The 21,484-nt window shown below is 32.9% G+C and overlaps 1 pseudogene; it reads left to right on the forward strand.

The window, feature by feature from the left end:
- Window positions 1-4,951: 4,951 nt before the first annotated feature.
- Window positions 4,952-13,354, forward strand: LOC144283030 (peroxynitrite isomerase THAP4 pseudogene; annotated as a pseudogene).
- Window positions 13,355-21,484: the final 8,130 nt, after the last annotated feature.

Here is a 21,484-nt window from a genome sequence, read left to right on the forward strand (position 1 = left end):
TTGTATTTGCAGATGTTTACATTGTATCTATTTTTGTTATTACAGGACAGTATGAGAAATTGGAGTTAACCAATTGAATGATAAATAATACATATAAAATACAGAAGTGTCCTTCTAATATAATCTATATGATTATAGTTAGTACTTTTCCTATACTTTACATCTGATATGAATCAATCTCAAGTAAAACAAGTTGATCAGTACTCTCTTAGATATCACATCATTTAATTCAGAGGAAATTTAGGCACACCAAAAATAGAATACTGACATATTCAAAGATGGTCTTATTTTGATGATAATAAGAATATTAAAGAAATATACACAGAGAATTTGTGGTTATTATAAAAGCTGATTTTAATATATTCCAGTTGCCTAAAGCAATATATGGCACATAGAAAATAAATGCAATGAATATAAACTCCATGAAGACAGGAGCTTTTTGGTTTTAATTCTGGCTGCATTCCCATTAGTTAGTACCATGGTAGGCTTATAATAAGATTGAAGTGATTATCTGTTGAATCAATCAGTGAATAAATATAAACTACTATCCTCCATATATAAAATATTAAATTAATCAAAAATCAAAAGGAGCATCTGGATTCAGAAAGCAGAACATTTTTAATGGCAACAGTATAAAAAGTTATTAGTATATTTTGTAAATATTTCCTGTTCTATGTCAATTATTTAAAGAACTAAAAAGAAGTTTTACTGCAGTCCTAATAGCTATATTTTTATTTGTCAGATGTTATTAGGACTCAGTTATTCATATTCACTTAATTTAAAAGTTGATATGGTTTTCTTATACTACTTTCAAGTTCTAGGCTTTTCCATAATCTGAGATCAGGTACTATTAAATCATAAATACAACATTGAGACACTCAACTCTGTTGAATACAGGAGACTATATATTTATTGAATTGCAAATCTCTCTCTGTAGGAGAATTTGGGAGTTCAAGAAAGTGATAGTCTATTTCTAGTAAAAATCTGTAAAATAACAAACCACACAGAGGCATCTGTTGAATATTATAATGAGAACTATGCCAAAAGTGGATGAAATCACCAAATCCCAATAGATGTATTAGAAAGTAAAATATCAAAAGCTATGAAATACTGAGATTGTTCATTACAGGAAAACAGATTAATGAACTACAAAAAATATAAGATTTCAGAAATAAATTAGTGTTTATATGAAATTATAGCAAATGATCATATAGCATAGTGATTTGTAAATGTGGCGGAGAGGTCAACCTGTTAAGAATCAGTTTTGCCATCTATAAACTCTGAATATTTATAAATTTTCAATATCTCTTTAACTCACAACAGTGGCAAGTATGCCATACAACTGTTGACACTATTGTATGTGCCTACTCACAACGCAGTGTAACACTAAATGAGAACTTTATAAAACTTAGTCATTATTCCTGAGCCACATAATAGGGACTATTACAGTCTTTAGGAAAATCTTCATGCACATAACAAAAAGAAATAGCAAAGCCCAAAGTTAGTAGAAGGAAGGAAATATCAGGAGAAACAAGTGACAGAGAGACTAAAAAGAAAAATAGAAAAATGAAACTGAGAGCTTGTTCTTTTCTTTGTATTTTCAAACTGCCAAACCCTTAGCTAGATTTAACAAGAAAAAGAAACCTCAGACTAAAAATGAAAGAACAGTTTACAAAAGATACCAGAGAAATACAAAGGATCATGAGACACTATGAACAGTTATGTACCAAAAAAATTGACAACCTAGAAGAAATAAATTCCTAGACATAGAAGCTATCAAGACTGAATCATGAAATAGAAAGTCTAAACAGACCAATTACTACCAAGGAGATTGAATCATAAATAACAAATCTCCTGGTGACATCAGTATCACAGTAGTGAGTCATTCTTTTCTTTCTGTTTTGATTTACAAGTAATTAGACATTCATAACAGAACAAAAGTACCTCTAACACAGCACACCAGGACACCAGAGACTCATCCATCCGCGTCTATAGGTAGATAGTTTGGACCACATAGGAGGCTATAGTGTCAAGGGAGTTGGGTGCAAGAGCAGCAGCAGTGATGACCCCTCTAACAGAAGAAGCAGACAGTGAAAGTAATGAGGGAAAGTTTTCCAGGACACACAAGCTGCGTCTAGAAAGAACCGATTTCTATTTCTGAGGAGAGGCCTCTATAGTGAGGAGGAGAAAAAAAGGGCAGAAGAGAGGCACACTCAAGGGCCTCTGGAGCTCTCACACTTGAAGATCTGCCATATATATATATATATAGATAGAGAGAGAGATATCAATTGATATATATGTACTGATATATATTGATATATATGTACTATGTATACATATATATGTATCCACATACGTATATATGTATATATACATATACATATATATGTATATATAGATTGATATATACACACTATACATATACACACAATATACCTATCTACATACACACTAATATGCAGTATATATATACACTAGTAAATATATATACTAATAAGCCACATATATCTAATGTACAATATACTGAACATCATACTGCAAAGAGACAAAAATTTATCTCAACCTCTAAAAAGAAGGGATTATGTAATACAATAGAGGTGCTAAATATCACTATAATGAAAATCATATTATCGTATATAACATATCAAATTAACTTACTTTTGTAAGTTGTTTATTTCTAACTTATACAATGTTAGATGTCACTTATATCCAATTGAAAAAAAATTTCCAACCGGAATAAAATTCCAAGATAGGATGCTTTCACAACTAAATTCTACCAAATATTTTAAGAAGAGGAAGCAATACTTAAATTCATTTTACAAGGATAGCATTATACTGATACCAAAACCAGATAAGGACATAAACACAGAAGCAAATTCCTTAATAAAATGTTAGCAAACTGAATTCAACAATAGAATTAAAAGACTCCTACACGATAAACAAATGGGATTTGTTCCAGATATGGAAGGATAGTTCAACATCCATAAATCAAAGTGATGTACCACATTAGCAAAATAAATGGATAAAATATGATCATTTTAATAGATGCAATAAAAGCATCTGACAAGATTCAACACATTTTTATGATAAAAATTCTCAACCAAGTGGATATAGCTTGAATGTACCTCAACATAATAAAGGCCATGTATGAAAAGCTAACAGCTAACATCATACTGAATGGTAAAAGCTGAAAGCTTTTCTGCTAAGATCAGGAACAAGACAAGGATGTCCACTCTCACCATTTTTCTTCAACATAGTGTTGAAGTTTTAGCCTGAGCAATTAGGCCAGAAAAGAGAAACAGAAAGTAAACAATAAAACTGTCTCTATTTGTGGATGACGGTATTTTATACAGAAAACCTAAAAGACTCCCCCAAAAACCTATTAGAATAAATGCATTGAAGTTGCAGAAAACAAAATCTATAAATGTCCGTTGCTTTTTATACACTAATAATGAGCTGTCAGAAAGAGATATTAAGAAAAACATTTCATTTTGCAACCGCAACAAGATTAAACTAAGAATAAATGCACCCAATAAGATGAAAGACTGGTACATCGAAAACTATAAGATATTGGTCAAAGAAATAAAGATACAAATAAATGGAAGTATATTTCATGCTCACAGATTGGAAGAATATTATTAAAATGTCCATACTACTGAAAACAATCTACAAATTTAATCAATCCCTATCAAAATTCCAATGGCATTTTCAAAAAAAAAAAAAAACTAGATGAATACAAAGTTTATATGGAACCATTAAAGACCTGAATAGTGAAAGCAATCTTGGAAAGAACAAATCTAGAGGCATCACAGTCCCTGATTTCAAACTATAGTACAAAGGTATAATAATCAAAACAGTATGGTAGTGGCATACAAACAAACATGTAGATCAATGGAACAGACTAGAGAGCCCAGAAATATATTCATGCATATACGGCCAATTAATTTACAAATGGAAAAAAAAAATTTACAAATGGGCCAAAGACCTAAAATGGACCAAAGACCTAAATATACAAACTGAAACCATAAAACTTCTAGAAAACAAACATAGTCTATAAGCTCCTTGACATCAGTCTTGGAAATAGCCTTTTTGGATTTGATACCAAAATCAAAGTCAACAAAAGCAAAAATAAGTGGGACTACATCACACTAAAAAGTTTTTGCATAACAAAAGAAACCATGAACAAAATGAAAAGGCAATCTATCCAATAGGAGACAAGAATTGCAAATCATATATCTAATTAGATACATGAAAAACTTATACAACTCAATTGCAATAAAACGATCAAATTTTAAAAATGGGCAGAGGGTCTGAATAGACATTTTTCCAGAGACATACAGATTGCCAACAGGTACATGAAAAATTGCTCAATATCACCAATTACCAGTGAAATGCAAATCAAATCCACTATGAAGTATCACCTCAAACCTGTTAGAATTGCTCTTATCAAAAAGACAAGAAATAGCAAGTGTTGTAAGGATGTAGAGAAAGGGAATCCTTGTGCACTACTAACGGGAATGTAAATTGATGCAGACACTACGGAACACAGTATGGAAGATCTTGAAAAAAACTAAAAGAATTACCGTATGATCCAACAATTCAACTTCTGGGTATGAAAACACTAACTCAGAAGGATATACGCAGCTCTATGTTAATTACAATACTTATAATAGCCAAAAACAAAACCAAGCAAAACAATATATATATAGAGAGATATATATGACTTTGATAATTATGGATTAATTTCCATAAATTAAATAGATGTGAGCTATCTCCCCTGTATAAAAAGCACACACGATGTGTCCTGTTATCTCATATATATATATATATATATATATATATAGCGAAAAGCAATCTAAAGGTCTATCAATGGAGGAATGAATAAAGAAAGTATAGTACACACACACACACACACACACACACACAGAAATATCATTCAGCCATAAACAACATGGATGACCTTGAGGGAATTATGGTTAGTGAAATAAGGCAGAGAAATGTAAATACCATATGATCTCATTTATATATAGAATTAAAAAAAAAAGAATGAACTCGGGGATCCCTGGGTGTCTCAGTGATTTAGCACCTGCCTTTGGCCCAGGGTGTGATCCTGGGGTCCTGGGATCGAGTCCCATGTCAGGCTCCTTGCAAGGAGCCTGCTTCTCCCTCTGCCTGTGTCTCTGCCTCTCTCTCTCTGTCTCTCTCATGAATAAATAAATAAAATCTTAAAAAAAAAAAAAGAATGAACTCATAGATACAGAGACCAGATTGATGGTTGCCAGAGGTGGAGGATGACAAGAGGTAGGAGAAATGAGTAAAAGGGATTAAAAAATACAAAGCTCAAGCTATAAGATAAATAACGCATAGGTATTAAAGTCACAATATGGTGACTATAGTTAATGATATTGTATTGTATATTTGGATGTTGCTAGTTGTACATCTTAAAAGTTTTTGTCACAGGAAGTAAAGTTTGTCATGTATATGCTGATGGATGTTAACTAGAGTTATTGTGGTAATCATTTCATAATACACGCAAATATTGAATCATTACCATATACACCTGAAATTAATGTTATATGTTAATTATATCTATATAAAAATTACCACAAACATATAAAATATTAAAATATCATTATGTGTATTAATAAAATAAAAATACTGTATGCTCTTATATTTTATTTCTTCAGTTTATTGTTTCTCTGAGTAGTTTTAGTTTTATAAGATTCCTGTTTTATATAACCAAACTGAAATGAAATGCCATTCATAAGGCCAAGAGAGGTGAGATTTGATAGTTTATACTATTTTGGAAGGAAGAACCTTTCATAAATAAATCTGTGAAACTCTCCTTAATTAGCATAAAGATTAGATATATATTGGTGTAGATATGTAGATATAGATATATAAAACAGATATATCAGCTTTAACCTTTAAAGTTAAAGCATTTTCTCTTAGTTTCAAATACCTTTTTTATTTATCTTGTGATTTTGAAAATTACGGGATTTTTTAAAAAGATTTATTTATTCAAGACAGAGAGTACAAGCAGGGGAAGAAGTAGAAGAAGAGGGAGAGAAAAGAGAGAGAAGCAGGGTCTGGATCTCAGGACCTTGATATCATGACCTGAACTGAAATCAAGAGTTGGGTGCATAATTGACTGAGCCACCTAGGTGCCCCCCAAATTATGGACTTTGATAATTATGGATTAATTGCCACAAATTAAATAGATATGAGCTATCTCCTATGTATAAAAGCACAAACGATGTGTCCTGTTATCTCATTAACAGTTCTCAAAATTCTCTAATATAGACACTGTACCCCTTATTCATTAAAATACCAACACACATTTATGCAAACCCATAGCATCTTGATACACATTGTCATATAGCTAATGTGATTCTACTACAACTCATCAAAAAATAATATGCTGAAAAATTAATATATTCTAGGAATTGTGTCAAGCTTTTCTTCTATTTGTACTTCCTCCTCTAGTATTTTAAAAAACCACAAAAAAAAAAAAAATAGCATAAACCTATGTGTTTCTGACACCAGATTTCATGGCCTCAGACACTAAATTGCTATAACCCCGAAATTAAATCAGAGCTCCACCCCTCTGACTGTAGAGTCTATACTTTTTTTTCAAGATATGGAATGCTTACAAGCATTCCCTCTCTGATCTCATACTCAGATGTCATGCATTAAAGTTAGAAGCATAATTGGGTGAGATATTATGGAAATTTTGTGTTCTATATTCAATTATATACAATTATTTCAAAAATACATATATCTAGAAGGTACTTATATTAATAATGACTGAAAAGTAGATGTTAATTCTGAGCTAAGTAAATTTGTTAGATTATGAAGAGTATGTTTCTCTTATTTAAATTTTATTTTGGAGAAAATCATCATGCTTTCCTTTCATAAATATTTACTTTTTTCAGGCTGATTAACATTAAAGAAATAAAAGTGGACTTTGCTAATGAAAGATTATATTATCTTGTTTTACTTTAAATGCAATTTTCAGGGTTGCCTGGGTGGCTTAGTTGGTTAAGCATCCAACTCTTGATTTCAGCTCAGGTCATGATTTCAGGGTCATGAGATTGAGCCCTGCATCAGCCTGGGCATGAAGCCTGCTTGAGAATCTCTCATTCCCTTTCTGCCCCTCCTCTCTCTCTAAAGGAAAAAAAAAAATGCAATTTTTCAAAAGAATTTCTGCTTAGCATAATAAAATTAATCACTCCTACAATTCTCTGGAAATTTAAAATCTTCACAGGAAAGTAAAAGGTTTAGAACTCCTAAAAAGAAGCTCAAAACTTGCTTTAAATGTACTTGTTTCTTTTTTTAAGTCAATTTATTTTAATTGCTATTTAAATTAACATTATTATAGGTTTCCTTGACTTACAATAAGATATTAACTTTGTTCACATTTCTCTGCCTCTTTATTTAACAAAAGTTGGTTTATAATACAGAAGAACTATTTTTAAACACTTTTACAAGAAGACCTAACAATGTTATTCAGGTAGGCTTCTTTCAGTGTTTTTTTGTGAAAGCAAATCTTTGTATATAAGGATGTGCTCTTTGTTTGCAATGCTCTTTCATCTGTGCCAATTGGTTTTCAGTTTAGAATTAAGACAGCTTTTTGTGGTGAAAAAAAAAATCACTTAGGAAAATGCAGAGTCACCATTTAAATACACAAAAGAACAAAATTGCATTTTTCCTTTAGAAAATGTAAACAATTTTCACAACTGGAATAATAAATAATTCAACTCATGCTGGTGATTTGTCCAATGGTAAGAAATCAAAGATGTGGGGAAGAAGAAAGGACTCTCAAAGTATTACTTGAACACTGTATATAAACTTGAGAGAAAGGCACTAGAAATATTCATTATAATACTCTGAGTTTAGCATCTCATGGGGAAGAATGTCTTCAAAAAGCAGCTGGAAATAAGGAGAAAAAAATACATGAAAAAAGGAAGCATGCTTTTCAATTAGGAAATTAATTGGTCTCTCTACAAATACTCACTAAAATCCTTATAAGTGAAAGGAAATGAATTAAACATAAAGGTATCTCTGAATAGGTTATAAAATTCAGCTCAGGTATACTTTTACAGTCAGGAATTACAGAAAAAATGCTTGGATTCATTGCTGATCCCTAATTTTTCCTCATAAATTGTTTTAATGTGAAATGAGAAATTCTAGAGGAAAGGGCACTGAAATTGGTGTGTGCTTGGATTATATCCCTAGAAATGTGGGATAAATATTAATCTCTGTTTATTTTTCCTCATTTTTCTTAAACATTCTTAGTTTCATACTTTAGTATTTAGTCCTACTAAAGGACTAGAAAACAATAAGAACAAAAAATAATTGAATGTTTATTTATTTTTTAATTGAATGTTCATAAAATAGTACTGGTATATACAAAAATTTCACTTTAATTAAAGAACTTCAGCATGTTTCCTGCTCTCTACTTGGCCACTAACTGATGTGTTGGGCTTTAGCCTTGACATGCAATGTTACCGTTAGACAAGCATGTCAAATTTTATCTTTCTGAAATTAAGGATTTGGAACAACTTTTTATTTTACTCAAGAATGAGGAACAAATCACTAGTGATTTGTTTGTTAATCACTAACAAATCACGAATGAGGAACAACTTTTTATTTTACCCAAGAATGAGGAACAAAATCACTAATAAAGCTTTTCAAAATGTTTTCTCCTCCCTCCCCCCACATAGTCAGAGAGGTTATTTTAATTACTTTAGACTGAATAGGTTCCAGATACATGGGCTTTATTTATTTTTTTTTAAGATTTTATGTATTTATTCATGAGGGACACAGGGGGAGGGAGCAGAGACACAGGTAGAGGGAGAAGCAGGCTCCATGCAGGGAGCCCCACGTGGGACTCCATCCTGGGACTCCGGGATCATACCCAGAGTCAAAGGCAGATACCCAACTGCTGAGCCACCCAGGCATCCTGATACATGGGCTTTAAAAAGTTCTCTTGGTGTTAGAAATAGAGCCACTAGAATACAGACCAGTCAACCTCTGGAAGGTCTCTTCCAGCTCCCAAAGTTTGTGATGCTATGTCATTTGTAGGGATTGTAAGATATTCTACTTCTAGCCAAGATGGAGTAATAGTGGCAAGATTTACATTGCCATTTGAAAACAAAGCAAAACAAAACTAAAAAAAGTCACTTTGAAAATACAGAACAAGTTTTTTTTTTTTTTATATTATCCATGAACAAAGGACAGTAATCCTTGAAAAATAGCCACAAATGAGAAATACCTACAATGCCAGAAATGACTGCCTAGAGTGAGTTTCTAGACTATAATGTGATGACATAGGAGTTGTCAATCTTCCTGATTTGAAGATGGAACTGGGAGTCTATGAAGGCTAAAGTAGCTAAAGTTTGCAAAGCAGATGAAAAAGAAAAGAGAAAGCTAATAAAGGAGAACTCTGGAGACCTTAAAATAGTTCTCCCAATTCTTTAGCTGAGGACTGATCAACCTATTGGTGTAAAGAACCTACCTAAAAGCCAGGAAAAATACTATCATCGATATTTTAGAGAATAAAATACCCAGATCTCAAACAAGGGAGAAAATTGTTCCCATTTTCCATTAGCCAGACTGAAAACCCCTTAATTCACAGGGAATACTGAAGAGTATTTAAACAGAATTTCACTCAGTATAGCAGCAAAATTAGCCCTATAATAAATGCTGCTCTGGTCCTGCATAACAAATGTTAAAAGCAAGACCTGAAAATATTAAGCAGTTTATATGTAAATTAACTGCATCTCATAATAAAGCTCATTATAGGAACACACAAATATATATCACACAGCAAGGTAAAATGTACAATGTCTGGCATTCTTTCAAAAATCATTAGGCATGCAGAGAAGTAGCAAAACACAAATTCTAATGACAAAAAAATAATGGATATCAACCTAGAAATAGCATAGATGCTAAAATTAGTAGAATTAGTAGACAAGAATATCAAATAATTTATAACTATTTCATGTTTAAGAAGCATGGAAGTATGCTTCTTAGTATGTTACTTAGAAAAATGGAAGGTGTATAAACAAATATGAAATCAATTTCTCTATCTATAAGTTACAATTTCTACAACAAATATATTGAATAGAATAGACAATGTTAGATATTGCAGATGATTCATAAACTAGGAGACATAGTATATTGTGTTGAATAGTGACTCCAAATATGACAAGAGTCTTTGTAAAAGTGACCAGGTTAAGGATTATTAGAGAGAGAGATTATCATGGATTATCTAGTACTAAAATAATAAACCAATGTAAGAACAAGGGACATTATACAAAGAAGATGAGAGTGAGCAAGAAAAACAGCAAGACTGAGAAAGAGAAATTGGGACATGATATAATATGGGATTTGAAGATATAGGAGGAGGTCAAAAAGCCAAGGAATGTGGGCAGTCTCTAGAAGCAAAAAAAGACAAGAACATAAATTTTCTTCATGAGTCCCCAGATTTTATTTTAGGACTTATAAAATTTAATGCTTTGAGAATTATTTGACCCAAAATTAAAATACTTAAGTATAAATTTAACAAAGTATATACAAAATTCTGTATAAAGAACACTACAGAAGTATGCTGAATAAAATCAAATAAATACTAAATAAATGGAGAGAGCTTTCATGTTAATGAATTTGAAGACTCAAAATTTTCAAGATATAGGTTCTTCCCAACTTGATATTTGGATGCAAAATAATTCCATTCAAAATCCAATCAAGTCATTTTCTGTTTATCAACAAACTAATTCTAAAATTTATATGGAAAGGCAAAAGACTCAGAATAGCCAACAAAATACTGAAGAAGAACAACAGAGTTGGAGGACTGACATTAACTTTCAGACTTACTGTAAAGCTATAGTAATCAAGATAGTTTGGTGTTAGCAAGAGAATAGACAAAGATCAGTGGAACAAAGTAGAGAGCCCAGAAACAAACCCACACAAACATAGTCAATTGAGCTTCAGCCAAGAATCCAAGGCAATATAAATGGAACAAAGACCATCTTTTCAACAAATGGTTCTATTACTGGACACTCACATGCAAAATATTGAATCTAGACACAGATTTATTAGTTTTCACAAAAAAAAATAGATTAAAACATATCACAGACCTAAATGTAAAATGCACAACTATAAAACTCCTAGGAGATAAGATACAAGAAAACTCAGATGACCTTGCATAGGGGGAAGATAACTAGATATGCGTCCATATATTTAAATACCAGGGTGAAAAATGAGATCATCTGTGTCAATATAACAGCTCCTAATTCCAGAAAATTCTTGACCAAATAGATGATGGTATAAACCAATAAATCATTTTTTTGCTACAGGAAACTTCTACAAACAAATTTATCTAAATTATTCAATCATATAAACAAATAGTTCACAATAATACCTGTGATGCCAAAAATTTCATTGTCAAGATTCTTTTCAAGACCTTTTCTTTGATGAATCTCCCAAAGCTAAATTATTTTCTCATAAATATTGACTAATCTCAATTATTTTAACACCTTTGACGACCCATTCTAAGCCACATGAACCCAGATCAAAACCTCCACTGATCTCCCATTGAGATTTAGATTGTCTTCATCTCTTTCACACTAGATCCCATAAACATGGCTTTACTTGATCATCAGACTATTCTGGTGATCTTTTTGGGTTGAGGAGTTGGCCCTTGGCAATATAGATAGACATTACAATATTCATTTTCTTGCAATATCCTTTAGTTTAGTACCTAATTGTCTATACAGATGTTGGCTCACACTTTATTCTTTATACAGAATCACTTGAAAATTATACTGAACTTTTTAATAATATTTATATTTTGTCAAAACTAAGGATATTTTAAAAATAATTTTAGTTTATAGCATTATTAAAGAATATTCTTGGTCTAATATACATGAAGTAGTCATTTGAGCCAACTATTAGATATAATCAAATTTTAAAGTAATAAGTTCTGAACTTAGCTTCTTTTTTTTGGCTATTGCCTTTATAAATTGTTGGTAGGCTTTCTTTCTTATAAGTCAGAGGCCTGTAGATATTGAAAGATTAGTTTACAATCCATCTTTTTAGGTTCAGAATCAACCCTGCAGGGTCCAAAGTATCCTTGCTTTCTCTGGTTCCTTAATATCTTCCCTTCTCAATTGCCTGTGCTGAGGACTGTTAGCTAGTTTTAGCACTGGACAGAAGCAATAGCTTGATAGAGACTCTTTAACTAGCATCCACATTAGGGTCAAATCCTAGAGGTTTGGTTTCTTTGACTGAATGCTAAAAGATACACTGAACACATTATCCCTTTAAATACATGGTTTACTCCAGTGATACCAGGCTATAAATGATATTCTAATTTTATCATATTCAAATTTATTTTTATAGCCCTGCTGCTTACAGGTTGATCATTTACAGGGAATCAACTCATTCCTCTTCGTGAAGGAGTCTATCTTTCAAGGAATAATTCTGGAAAAAAAGAGAGAGAGAGAGAGAAAGAGAGAGAGACAGAAAAAGAAAGAAAGAAAAGAAAAAAAAACAAAGAAAGAAAGAAAGAAAAAAAGAAAGAAGGAAGGAAGGAAGGAAGGAAGGAAGGAAGGAAGGAAGGAAGGAAGGGAGGGAGGGAGGGAGGGAGGAAGGAAGGAAGAAAGGCAAACAAGAGATTCTGAACTATAGAGAACAAAATGTGGGTTTGTGGGGTGGGGGGAGGTGGGTGGGAAATGGCTAAATAGATGATGGGTATTAAGGACAGCTGGTGCCCAAGCTGTAGAAGCTGGCGGAGCTGAGAAGAGTGAGCTTCCCTTACCTGAGCAGCCTGCTGCCCTTCAGCCCCGAACCCCCCACGATGAACCCTGTGGTGGAACCGCTGTCCTGGATGCTGGGGACCTGGCTGTCAGACCCGCTGGGAGCTGGGACCTTCCTGACACCGCAGCCCTTCCAGTACCTGGAGGAGGTGTGCATCTCCCATGTGGGCCAGCCTGTGCTGAACTTCTCGTTCAACCCCTTCCACCTGGACACACGCAAACCCATGCACAGGGAGTGTGGCTTCATCCACCTCAAGCCCAACACCAACAAGGTGGCCTTTGTCAGCGCCCAGAATACAGTGATCCTGGAGGTGGAAGAGGGCAAGATGAACAGGTAGGAGCTGTGCATCACGTCCCATTCCATCGCCAGGATCTCCTTCGCCGAGGAGCCCCACGTGGAGCAGATCACCCGAAAATTCAGGCTGAATTCCGAAGGCAAACTTGAACAGACCGTCTCCATGGCGACCACCACCCAGCCCATGACTCAGCATGTCCACATCACCTACAAAAGGGTGACCCTATGACCCCAAGTGTGTGTCATGACCCTTCGGCTTCGTAGATGCCTGCCGCAGGTGCAGGGGGGCCGCAGGCTCATGGGTTCCAGAGTGTTGCCATGGGTTCCTGTAACAGCGTAGAAAAACTAAAATAAAAGGCCTTTATTTTTATTACTGAGCATTTCGAATATTAAAAAAAATGTGATGTGCACTGGGTATTATATGTAAGTGATGAATCACTAAATTCTACTCCAGAAACCAGTATTACACTGGTTGACTAATTAGAATTTAAATAAAAACTTGAAAGAAAAATAAACAATTCAAACATTCTTTGTGAATCTGTTTTAACTGTAATGGTTATTTTTCTATATAATAAACCTGATATTCCACTGAACTATTTGAGATTTGATTATGCACTACTCTAGATAGTTCCTCTACTTTCCAAATGTGTTTGAAAGATTGATGGAAAAAAAAAACTTTTATAATATTTTTTATAATATTTTCTGCAACACCATGAGACACATAGTATGAAGTTAACTCTTTTGAGTATTAATGCACCCAACATTTCTACTCTAGAAAAAAAATCCATATTCTATTCCAGAAAACTATAAAAATGTAAAAATATTCGTATATGAAATATCACACATAAGAATCTGGGATGGGAAAGAGTGAGGTTTGTCTTGTTTGCAATTATGGTGCAAAGATTAACACTTAAACACATTATATTTCCTCTAATTCTTTTGAAAAAAATCTCCTATGAAATTTTAATATATAAACATGTAGGATTGATAGTATTATTTAAAAAACAATTTAAAACCTAATTTGAGTTTTGCTGTTTTGTTCACCATTGGATATATCACTTTCTATAAGCAAAGAACTGTAAAAAAGTAGACATTCAGGTTTAAAATAAAATGGAAATCAATTTTACATTGTCTTTAAAAGAAGATGTATTAATAAACTTAAATTCTAAAGGTTAATGAAAGAGAATTTAGTACTCTGTAATAGATTTCATATTAATCCAACCAAGTCTTCTTTCTTTACAAGAAGATTTAAACACATTTTTACATTCTGGTAAAGACTTAGAATAAGAAACACATGGTCTCAGACAGCCTTATGTGTATAATCAATTACACAGTCCTGTGAAAATATCTGACACATTTATTCGTTTGTCATTAATTTATAAAAGTAACAATAGCTCTGCCTTCAAAGTAAGGAAAAAAGAGGGAAAAAATAGAATTCAGCAGGGAAAAATAGATTTTAAAATAGAAATTTAGACTTTATACATGAGCTAGAACATAAAAATAGATGTAATATCTCTGGCACTTGTCTGCTTTAAGCCTAAAATATCTTAACTACTTATTTTCCATTTTGAGTGCTGAATTTAGATTTATGCTATTGGATAAATGGAGTCATCATTCTTTTTCAAATCATACTGCTGGCAGAAGTTCACCAGTAGCTTATACATTAATTAATGCCTGCATTTTATTTTAATGTATCCTTCAAAGTCACTCACTCCCCTAGACCAGAGTTAAAATTAAATAATTTTCTCCATAAATTCAAATTTGTGGAAACATTAAGCTTAAAACAGATTAATTAATGATTGACAGGGTATCTTTTCATTTTAAGTCTACTTAAGGTAAATATCTAAAAGATTAAATTCTTGGGCAGCCCCAGTGGCTCAGCGGTTTAGTGCCACCTTCAGCCCAGGGTGTGATCCTGGAGACTCGGGATCAAGTCCCATGTCGGGCTCCCTGCAAGGAGCCTGCTTCTCCCTCTGCCTGTGTCTCTGCCTCTCTCTCTCTCTCTCTCTCTCTCTCTCTTTGTCTCTCTCATAAATAAATAAAACCCCAAAAATTAAAAAAAAAGATTAAATTCTTGAAAGGAGACAAATTAGAATGAAAGAAGGGAATCAAAAAAACTTTTTAAAATATGATGTCAGAAAAATAATAAAATATGTCAGTAGACAAAAATAAAGTAATATCATTAGATATAATTATATCTTCCCTAAACCATAGCAATGACCTCCTAACTGATCCTCTGAAACTGACTCTTGCCCTTTAAAATCAATTTGTGCACTAATTCTTAATGCAAATTTAAGATGCCACTCTTCTGCTTAAAATCATTCAATGGCTTGCCTTTGCTCTTGGGATAAATTCCAAAACCCTTAACATGGCTGGTAAATCCCTAATGAACTAAACTCTTATTTCTCACTGCTCTTCCTTCAATTACTATCCATTCTTACGGTTAGTAAACTTCTTCCTGTCTTAGGACTTCACAAATTATTTCTTTCTGCAGAACTTTCCCATCATCTTCTACGTTGGCTATGGAGGAAATTCATTTCTTAGCTCTAGCTTAAACCTTACTACAGAAAAAGCCTTCTCTACTTCTCAGATTTCATTAGAAACCTGGTTATATGCCTTCAAGTAATGCTGTATTTTTTCCCCTCTAAGCAATGTTTTCTTTAACACTATAATCAGTGTTTGTATTATTTTTAATGTTACATTTTCCAGTATTTAATATAGAATATGTAACATAGAAAGTGATCAATAAACATGAATTTACAAATCACACAAATTAAACAGTATTCAATATTCATTATAAAATGTATGTTCTACTTTAAGTTAAAGTTAGGATAAATATTTATTTATAAATGGCTAGAAAAATATTCTTTATTTTAAGCCATTACCAATCATTGGCAGATGGCTTTGTAAAGCTATTACTTTAGATATGGTCCTTGGTCAGAAATATATTATAAAGATTACCAACAAATTAAGAACAATTGTAAGGATACAATTCATTTCCTCTGTGTCTGACTAGTATTTTATATTAGCTAGGTGCCAGAGTTCTGAACCAACTCATTCTTGACACATTCCTGCTAGCCATTGAAAGCTGATTGAATGTCTTCTCAAATCAGGTTTTTTCTGATAGGCTCTGTGTTTGAGTTCATGTGATGATCTCTCTCTCTCTCTCTCTCTCTCTCTGCTTCTCTCCTAACCAACCCCCTTCTTCCCATCCATATGTCTATCTGAACCAACCAACCAACCAACAACCAACCAGTAGCTAGCAACCTATATTAACTAAACATTTTCTCATATATCTTGTCTTTAATCTTGGCCTTTGCTGCATTCCTTGACAGCCAATTTATAAGACCCAGGTCTTTTGGTTTAGTATATGCTCTGGCTTTTGTCATATTATCAGTCCAAACCAATGTTCACTTGGACCCAGTTTAACAAAGGGTGGAATTCAGACAACTCACAGAGAATTCCCAGGTAGTCAAGCAAAGAGTTGGGCAATGAATAAGACAGGGGAGTATAAGTTGCAAGGAATAATTTCCAATGAAATTTGAGTCTACACTTGAATATTTACATTGGAACTGGAGAAGGAATTATATAAATAAAGAATGAAAGTAGGGGCACCTGGGTGGCTCAGTGGTTGAGCATCCACCCATGACTTAGGAGTGATCCTGGAGTCCTGGTATTGAGTCCCACATTCGGATACTCACAGGTAACCTCTGCATTTCTCTCTGTGTCTCTCGTGAATAAATAACTCAAGGAGGAAAAAAAAAGAAATGAAAGTAGGTTATATATGTGCATTGAGTGTGAGTAAATATGTGCAAAAGTCTAAGAATCTGCAGTTCATTCACAAGGACAACTCTATTATTAAAAGACCATAAAGAATACAAGGAAGAAAGATTTGAGAAGACTAAAATGGTCACTGCATAGGTAATGCAAAAATCATAAACATAGAAAGTGTGTTCAAGCTCACTAATAAGAAGTTGGAAATTCACATGAAAACAAAAATGAAATGTTCCAATTCAAGATGGCAATACAAGAAGATCCTGAACTTACTTTTTCCATGAAACAGTGAAGGTACAGCTTCATATGGAACAACTTTATTTAAAGAAAAAAAAAAGAATAAAGAAAACCTAAAAATTGGCTGACTGATTCCTCTTCAATGGGAGAAAGAGAGAAGGCCCATATCTGAGTGAATTGGACAGCCTGGGATACAGTTTTACCATAAAACCCACCCCCAGAGTAGTGACTCACAGTGAAGAACAAACTTAAAATCTGAAGCTTCTCCTTAAGGAATAAAGGATATGAACTCCATATTGGCACCCGTAACTTATAAGACCTGCACTAATATTTTAATATTAAAAGACCTAAAGAGAGAAATAGAAAGTAGTACTATTATGATAGAAGATTTTAAAACTCATTTACATCAATGGATAGGTCATCCAAACAGAATATCAAGAAGAAAATATAGGTTCTAAACGCATTAGACCAGATGAACTTAACAGACATATACAGAACATTCCATTCAAAAACTACAGTATATATTTTTTTTCTCAAGTGCACAAAAAATATTCAGCAAGACAGATCATACGTTAGGCCACAAAATAAGTCTTAATAAATATAAAAAGATAGAAATAATAAAAAGTACCTTTTCTGATCCCTATGGTATGAAACTAGAAATAAATTACAAGAAGAAAACTGGAAAATTCACAAATATATAAAAATTAAACAACATGATAGTGAACAACCAATGAGTCAATGAGGAAATTAAAAGATAAATAAAAATAGCTTAAGGCAAATCAAAATAGAAATATAACACGCTAAAACTTATGGGATGCAGCAAAAGCAGTTCCAAAAGGGAAGTTCATTGTGATAAATGCCTACCTCAAGAAACAAGAAAAATTTCAAATAAATGACCAGAATTTATACCTTAAGGAACTAGATAAATGAGAGCAAGCAAAGCTCAAAATTAGTAGAAGGAAAGAAGTACAAAAATCAGAGTAGAAATAAATGAAATAACAACTGAAATAAATGAAATAGAGACTGAAAAGATCAAAGTTAAGAGCTGATTCATTGAAAAAATAAACAAAATTAACAAACTTTTACCTAGACTCACAAAGGAAAAGAAACTCAAAATAGGAAACGAGATGTTATAAGTAATGCCATAGAAATACAAAGGATCATGAGACTACTATGAACAAATATACACCAACAAATTTGAACCTTAAAAAAATGTGTAAACTCATAAAAATATGCAACCTACAGAGACTGATTCAGGAAGAATTAGAAAAATCTGAAGAGATCAAATGCTAATAAGTATATTAATCAGTTATCACAACATTCCCAAACAAACAAAAAAAGCCCAGAACCAGATGGCTTCATTGGTTAAAGTCTATGAAACATTCAAAATAATTCAAAATAATTAATACCAATCCCTCTCAAACTCTTAAAAAAAGAAGATGATGACAAGGGAAATCCTTATAAACACATTTTAAAAGGCCAGCATTACCCTGATAACAAAACAGATAATGACTCACAAGAAAAGAAATTATAGGCCAATCTCCCTGAAGATAGATTCAAAAATTGTTAACAAAATATTAGCAAACCATATTCACTAATACTTTTAAAAGATCATGCATCATGACCAAGTGCAACTTATTTTTTTAAAAGAATTTATTCATGAGAATGAGAGAGAGAGAGAGAGAGGCACAGACACAGGCAGAGGGAGAAGCAGGCTCCATGCAGGGAGCCTGATGTGGGACTCAATCCTGGGACTCCAGGATCACACCCTGGGCCAAAGGCAGGCGCTAAACTGCTAAGCCACCCAGGGATCCCCAATCAAGTGCAATTTAATTCAGAGATGCAAGGATGGATCAACATCCACAAAGTAATCAAGGTGATATACCACATTACAAAATAAAGGATAAAAATCAGATAATCAACTAAATAAATGAAGAAAAAACATCTGACAAAATTCAACACATGTATAACTTATAAAAACTTTCAACAAAGTGTTTTGAAGGGAACATGCCTCAACATAATAAAGGCCATATGGTATGAAAAGCTCTTAGTTTTTCACTAAATTCAGGCAAAAGACAAGGATGCCCACTCTCACCACTTGTATTCAACATAGGCTTGAAAGTCCGAGCCAGATAAATTAGGCAAGAAAAATAAAAGGCATCCATATTTGCAAGGGATAAGTAAAAATGTCACTATTTGCAGATGATGTTATATATAGAAAATGCTAACTAAAGAAAACTATTAGAACTAACCCAAGAATTCAGTAAAGTTGCAGGATACAAAATCAATATATAAAAATCTGTGGCATTTCTTTTCACCACCAATGAACTGTCAGAAACAGAACAATTGCATTTACAATTAAATCAAAAATAGAAGCCCTAGGAATATATTTTAAGAGATGAAAGCCTCATATACTGAAACTCTAAGACACTGATGAAAGAAATAAAAGACACAAATGGAAGAATGTTTCATGCTCATCAATTGGAAGAATTAATATTATCAAAATGTCCATACTACTCAAAACAATCTATAGATTGAATGCAATCCCTATCAAAATGGCAATGGGGCAATGTTTTGTTTTCACAGGAATAGAACACTATCAAAGTTTGTTTAAAATTATAAAAAAAAATCAAAGAATAGCCAAAGAAACCTTGAGAAAGAACAAATCCAGAGGCATCACAATCCCAGACTTCAAACTATATTACAAAGCTGTAGTAATCAAAACAGTATGATACTGGCATACAAACATACATATAGACCAATGAAACAGAATAGAGAGCCCCAAAATAAATTCACACATACAAGGTCAATTACTTAAACAGAAGAGCCAAGAATATGCAACAGGGAAAAAAAAGAGTCTTCAACAAATGGTGTTGAGAAATCTAAATGGTTGCATACAATAGAATGAGACTGGACTCCTTTCTTATACCATAGACAAATATTAGTTCACAATAAAGCCTTGAATGTAGGACCTGAAGGCATAAAGCTCCTAGAAGAAAATAGGTGGTAAGTTCCTTGAGACAAACCTAGAGGTGGCTTTTTGGATCTGACACTGAAGACAACAAAAGCAAAAACAAGTGAGACTATATCAAACTAAAAAGCTTGTGCACAGCAAAGGAAACCATCAACAAAATGAAAAGGCAACTTACTGAATGGAATAAAATATTTGCAAGTCTTACCAGATAAGGGGTTAATGTCCAAAATATATAAAGAACACACACAGTTTAATAGCAACAACAACAAAAAAAAGAAGCCATAAAACACAATCTGATTAAAAATGAGCAGAGGATTGAATAGATATCGTATCAAAGAGTATATACAGATGGTCAACAGATACATGAAAAGATGTCAACATCTCATGCATCATCAAGGAAATACAAATCAAAACCACAATAAGATATTGCCTCACACCTCTTAGAATGGCTAATTTCAAAAAGACAAGACATAAGTATTGACATGGATGTGGAGAAATGGGGATCATTGTGCATTGTGATGGGAATGTGAACTGGTGCAGCCACTTTGGAAAACAGTATGGAAGTTTGTGAAAAAAAAATTAACAGAACTACAACAGATCATTTGGAATATGATCCAAATTCCATTTCTGTGTGCTTATCAAAGAAAAACAAAAACACTAATTCAAAAAGATATATGCATCTCTATATTCATTGAATCATTGTTTACAATAGCCTGTTACCACAAATGTGAACCTTTGTCCAAAGCCAGATGAATGTATAAAAGAAAATGTGGCATTTAGATACAGTGGAATATAATTCCACAATAAAAAAATAATGAAATATTTCCCAAGAAGTGGTGGATCCTTATGGAATACTGTTAAGTAAAAAATAAACAACAAACAAGCTTATAGATAAGAACAGATTGGTGGTTACGGGGGTCGAAAGGTACAAATTTCCAGTTATAAATTAAGTCATGGGGATGTAATGTACAGCACTGTGACTATAGTTAATACCGTACTGCGTGCTTGAAAGAGACTATGTTAAAGTTCTCATCACACAAACACAAAAATTTACAACTATGTATGGCAATCAACGTAAGTAGAGTTATTGTGGTGATCATTTCACAATACATACAAATAGGAAATAATTGTATTAACACCTGAAGCTAATATAATGTTAATATCTTAATTATACCTCAAAAATGAGTTTCTGTAATCATTATATCAGAAATATTAAATTTGATATTCTCACTGCTTAAGAGAGGATTCTCATGCTCTGCTGATACTGTAAACTGACCCATGGCCACTTTTGAGGCAATTTATTACTTCTGTATTAATCAAACTTCACAATACACAGCCAGTTTAGACTTTAGCCATTTTGACTTTCAATATCAGTCTAAG

This window comes from Canis aureus, chromosome 14 (genome assembly GCF_053574225.1).
Source record: "Canis aureus isolate CA01 chromosome 14, VMU_Caureus_v.1.0, whole genome shotgun sequence".
NCBI classification, from domain to species: domain Eukaryota; kingdom Metazoa; phylum Chordata; class Mammalia; order Carnivora; family Canidae; genus Canis; species Canis aureus.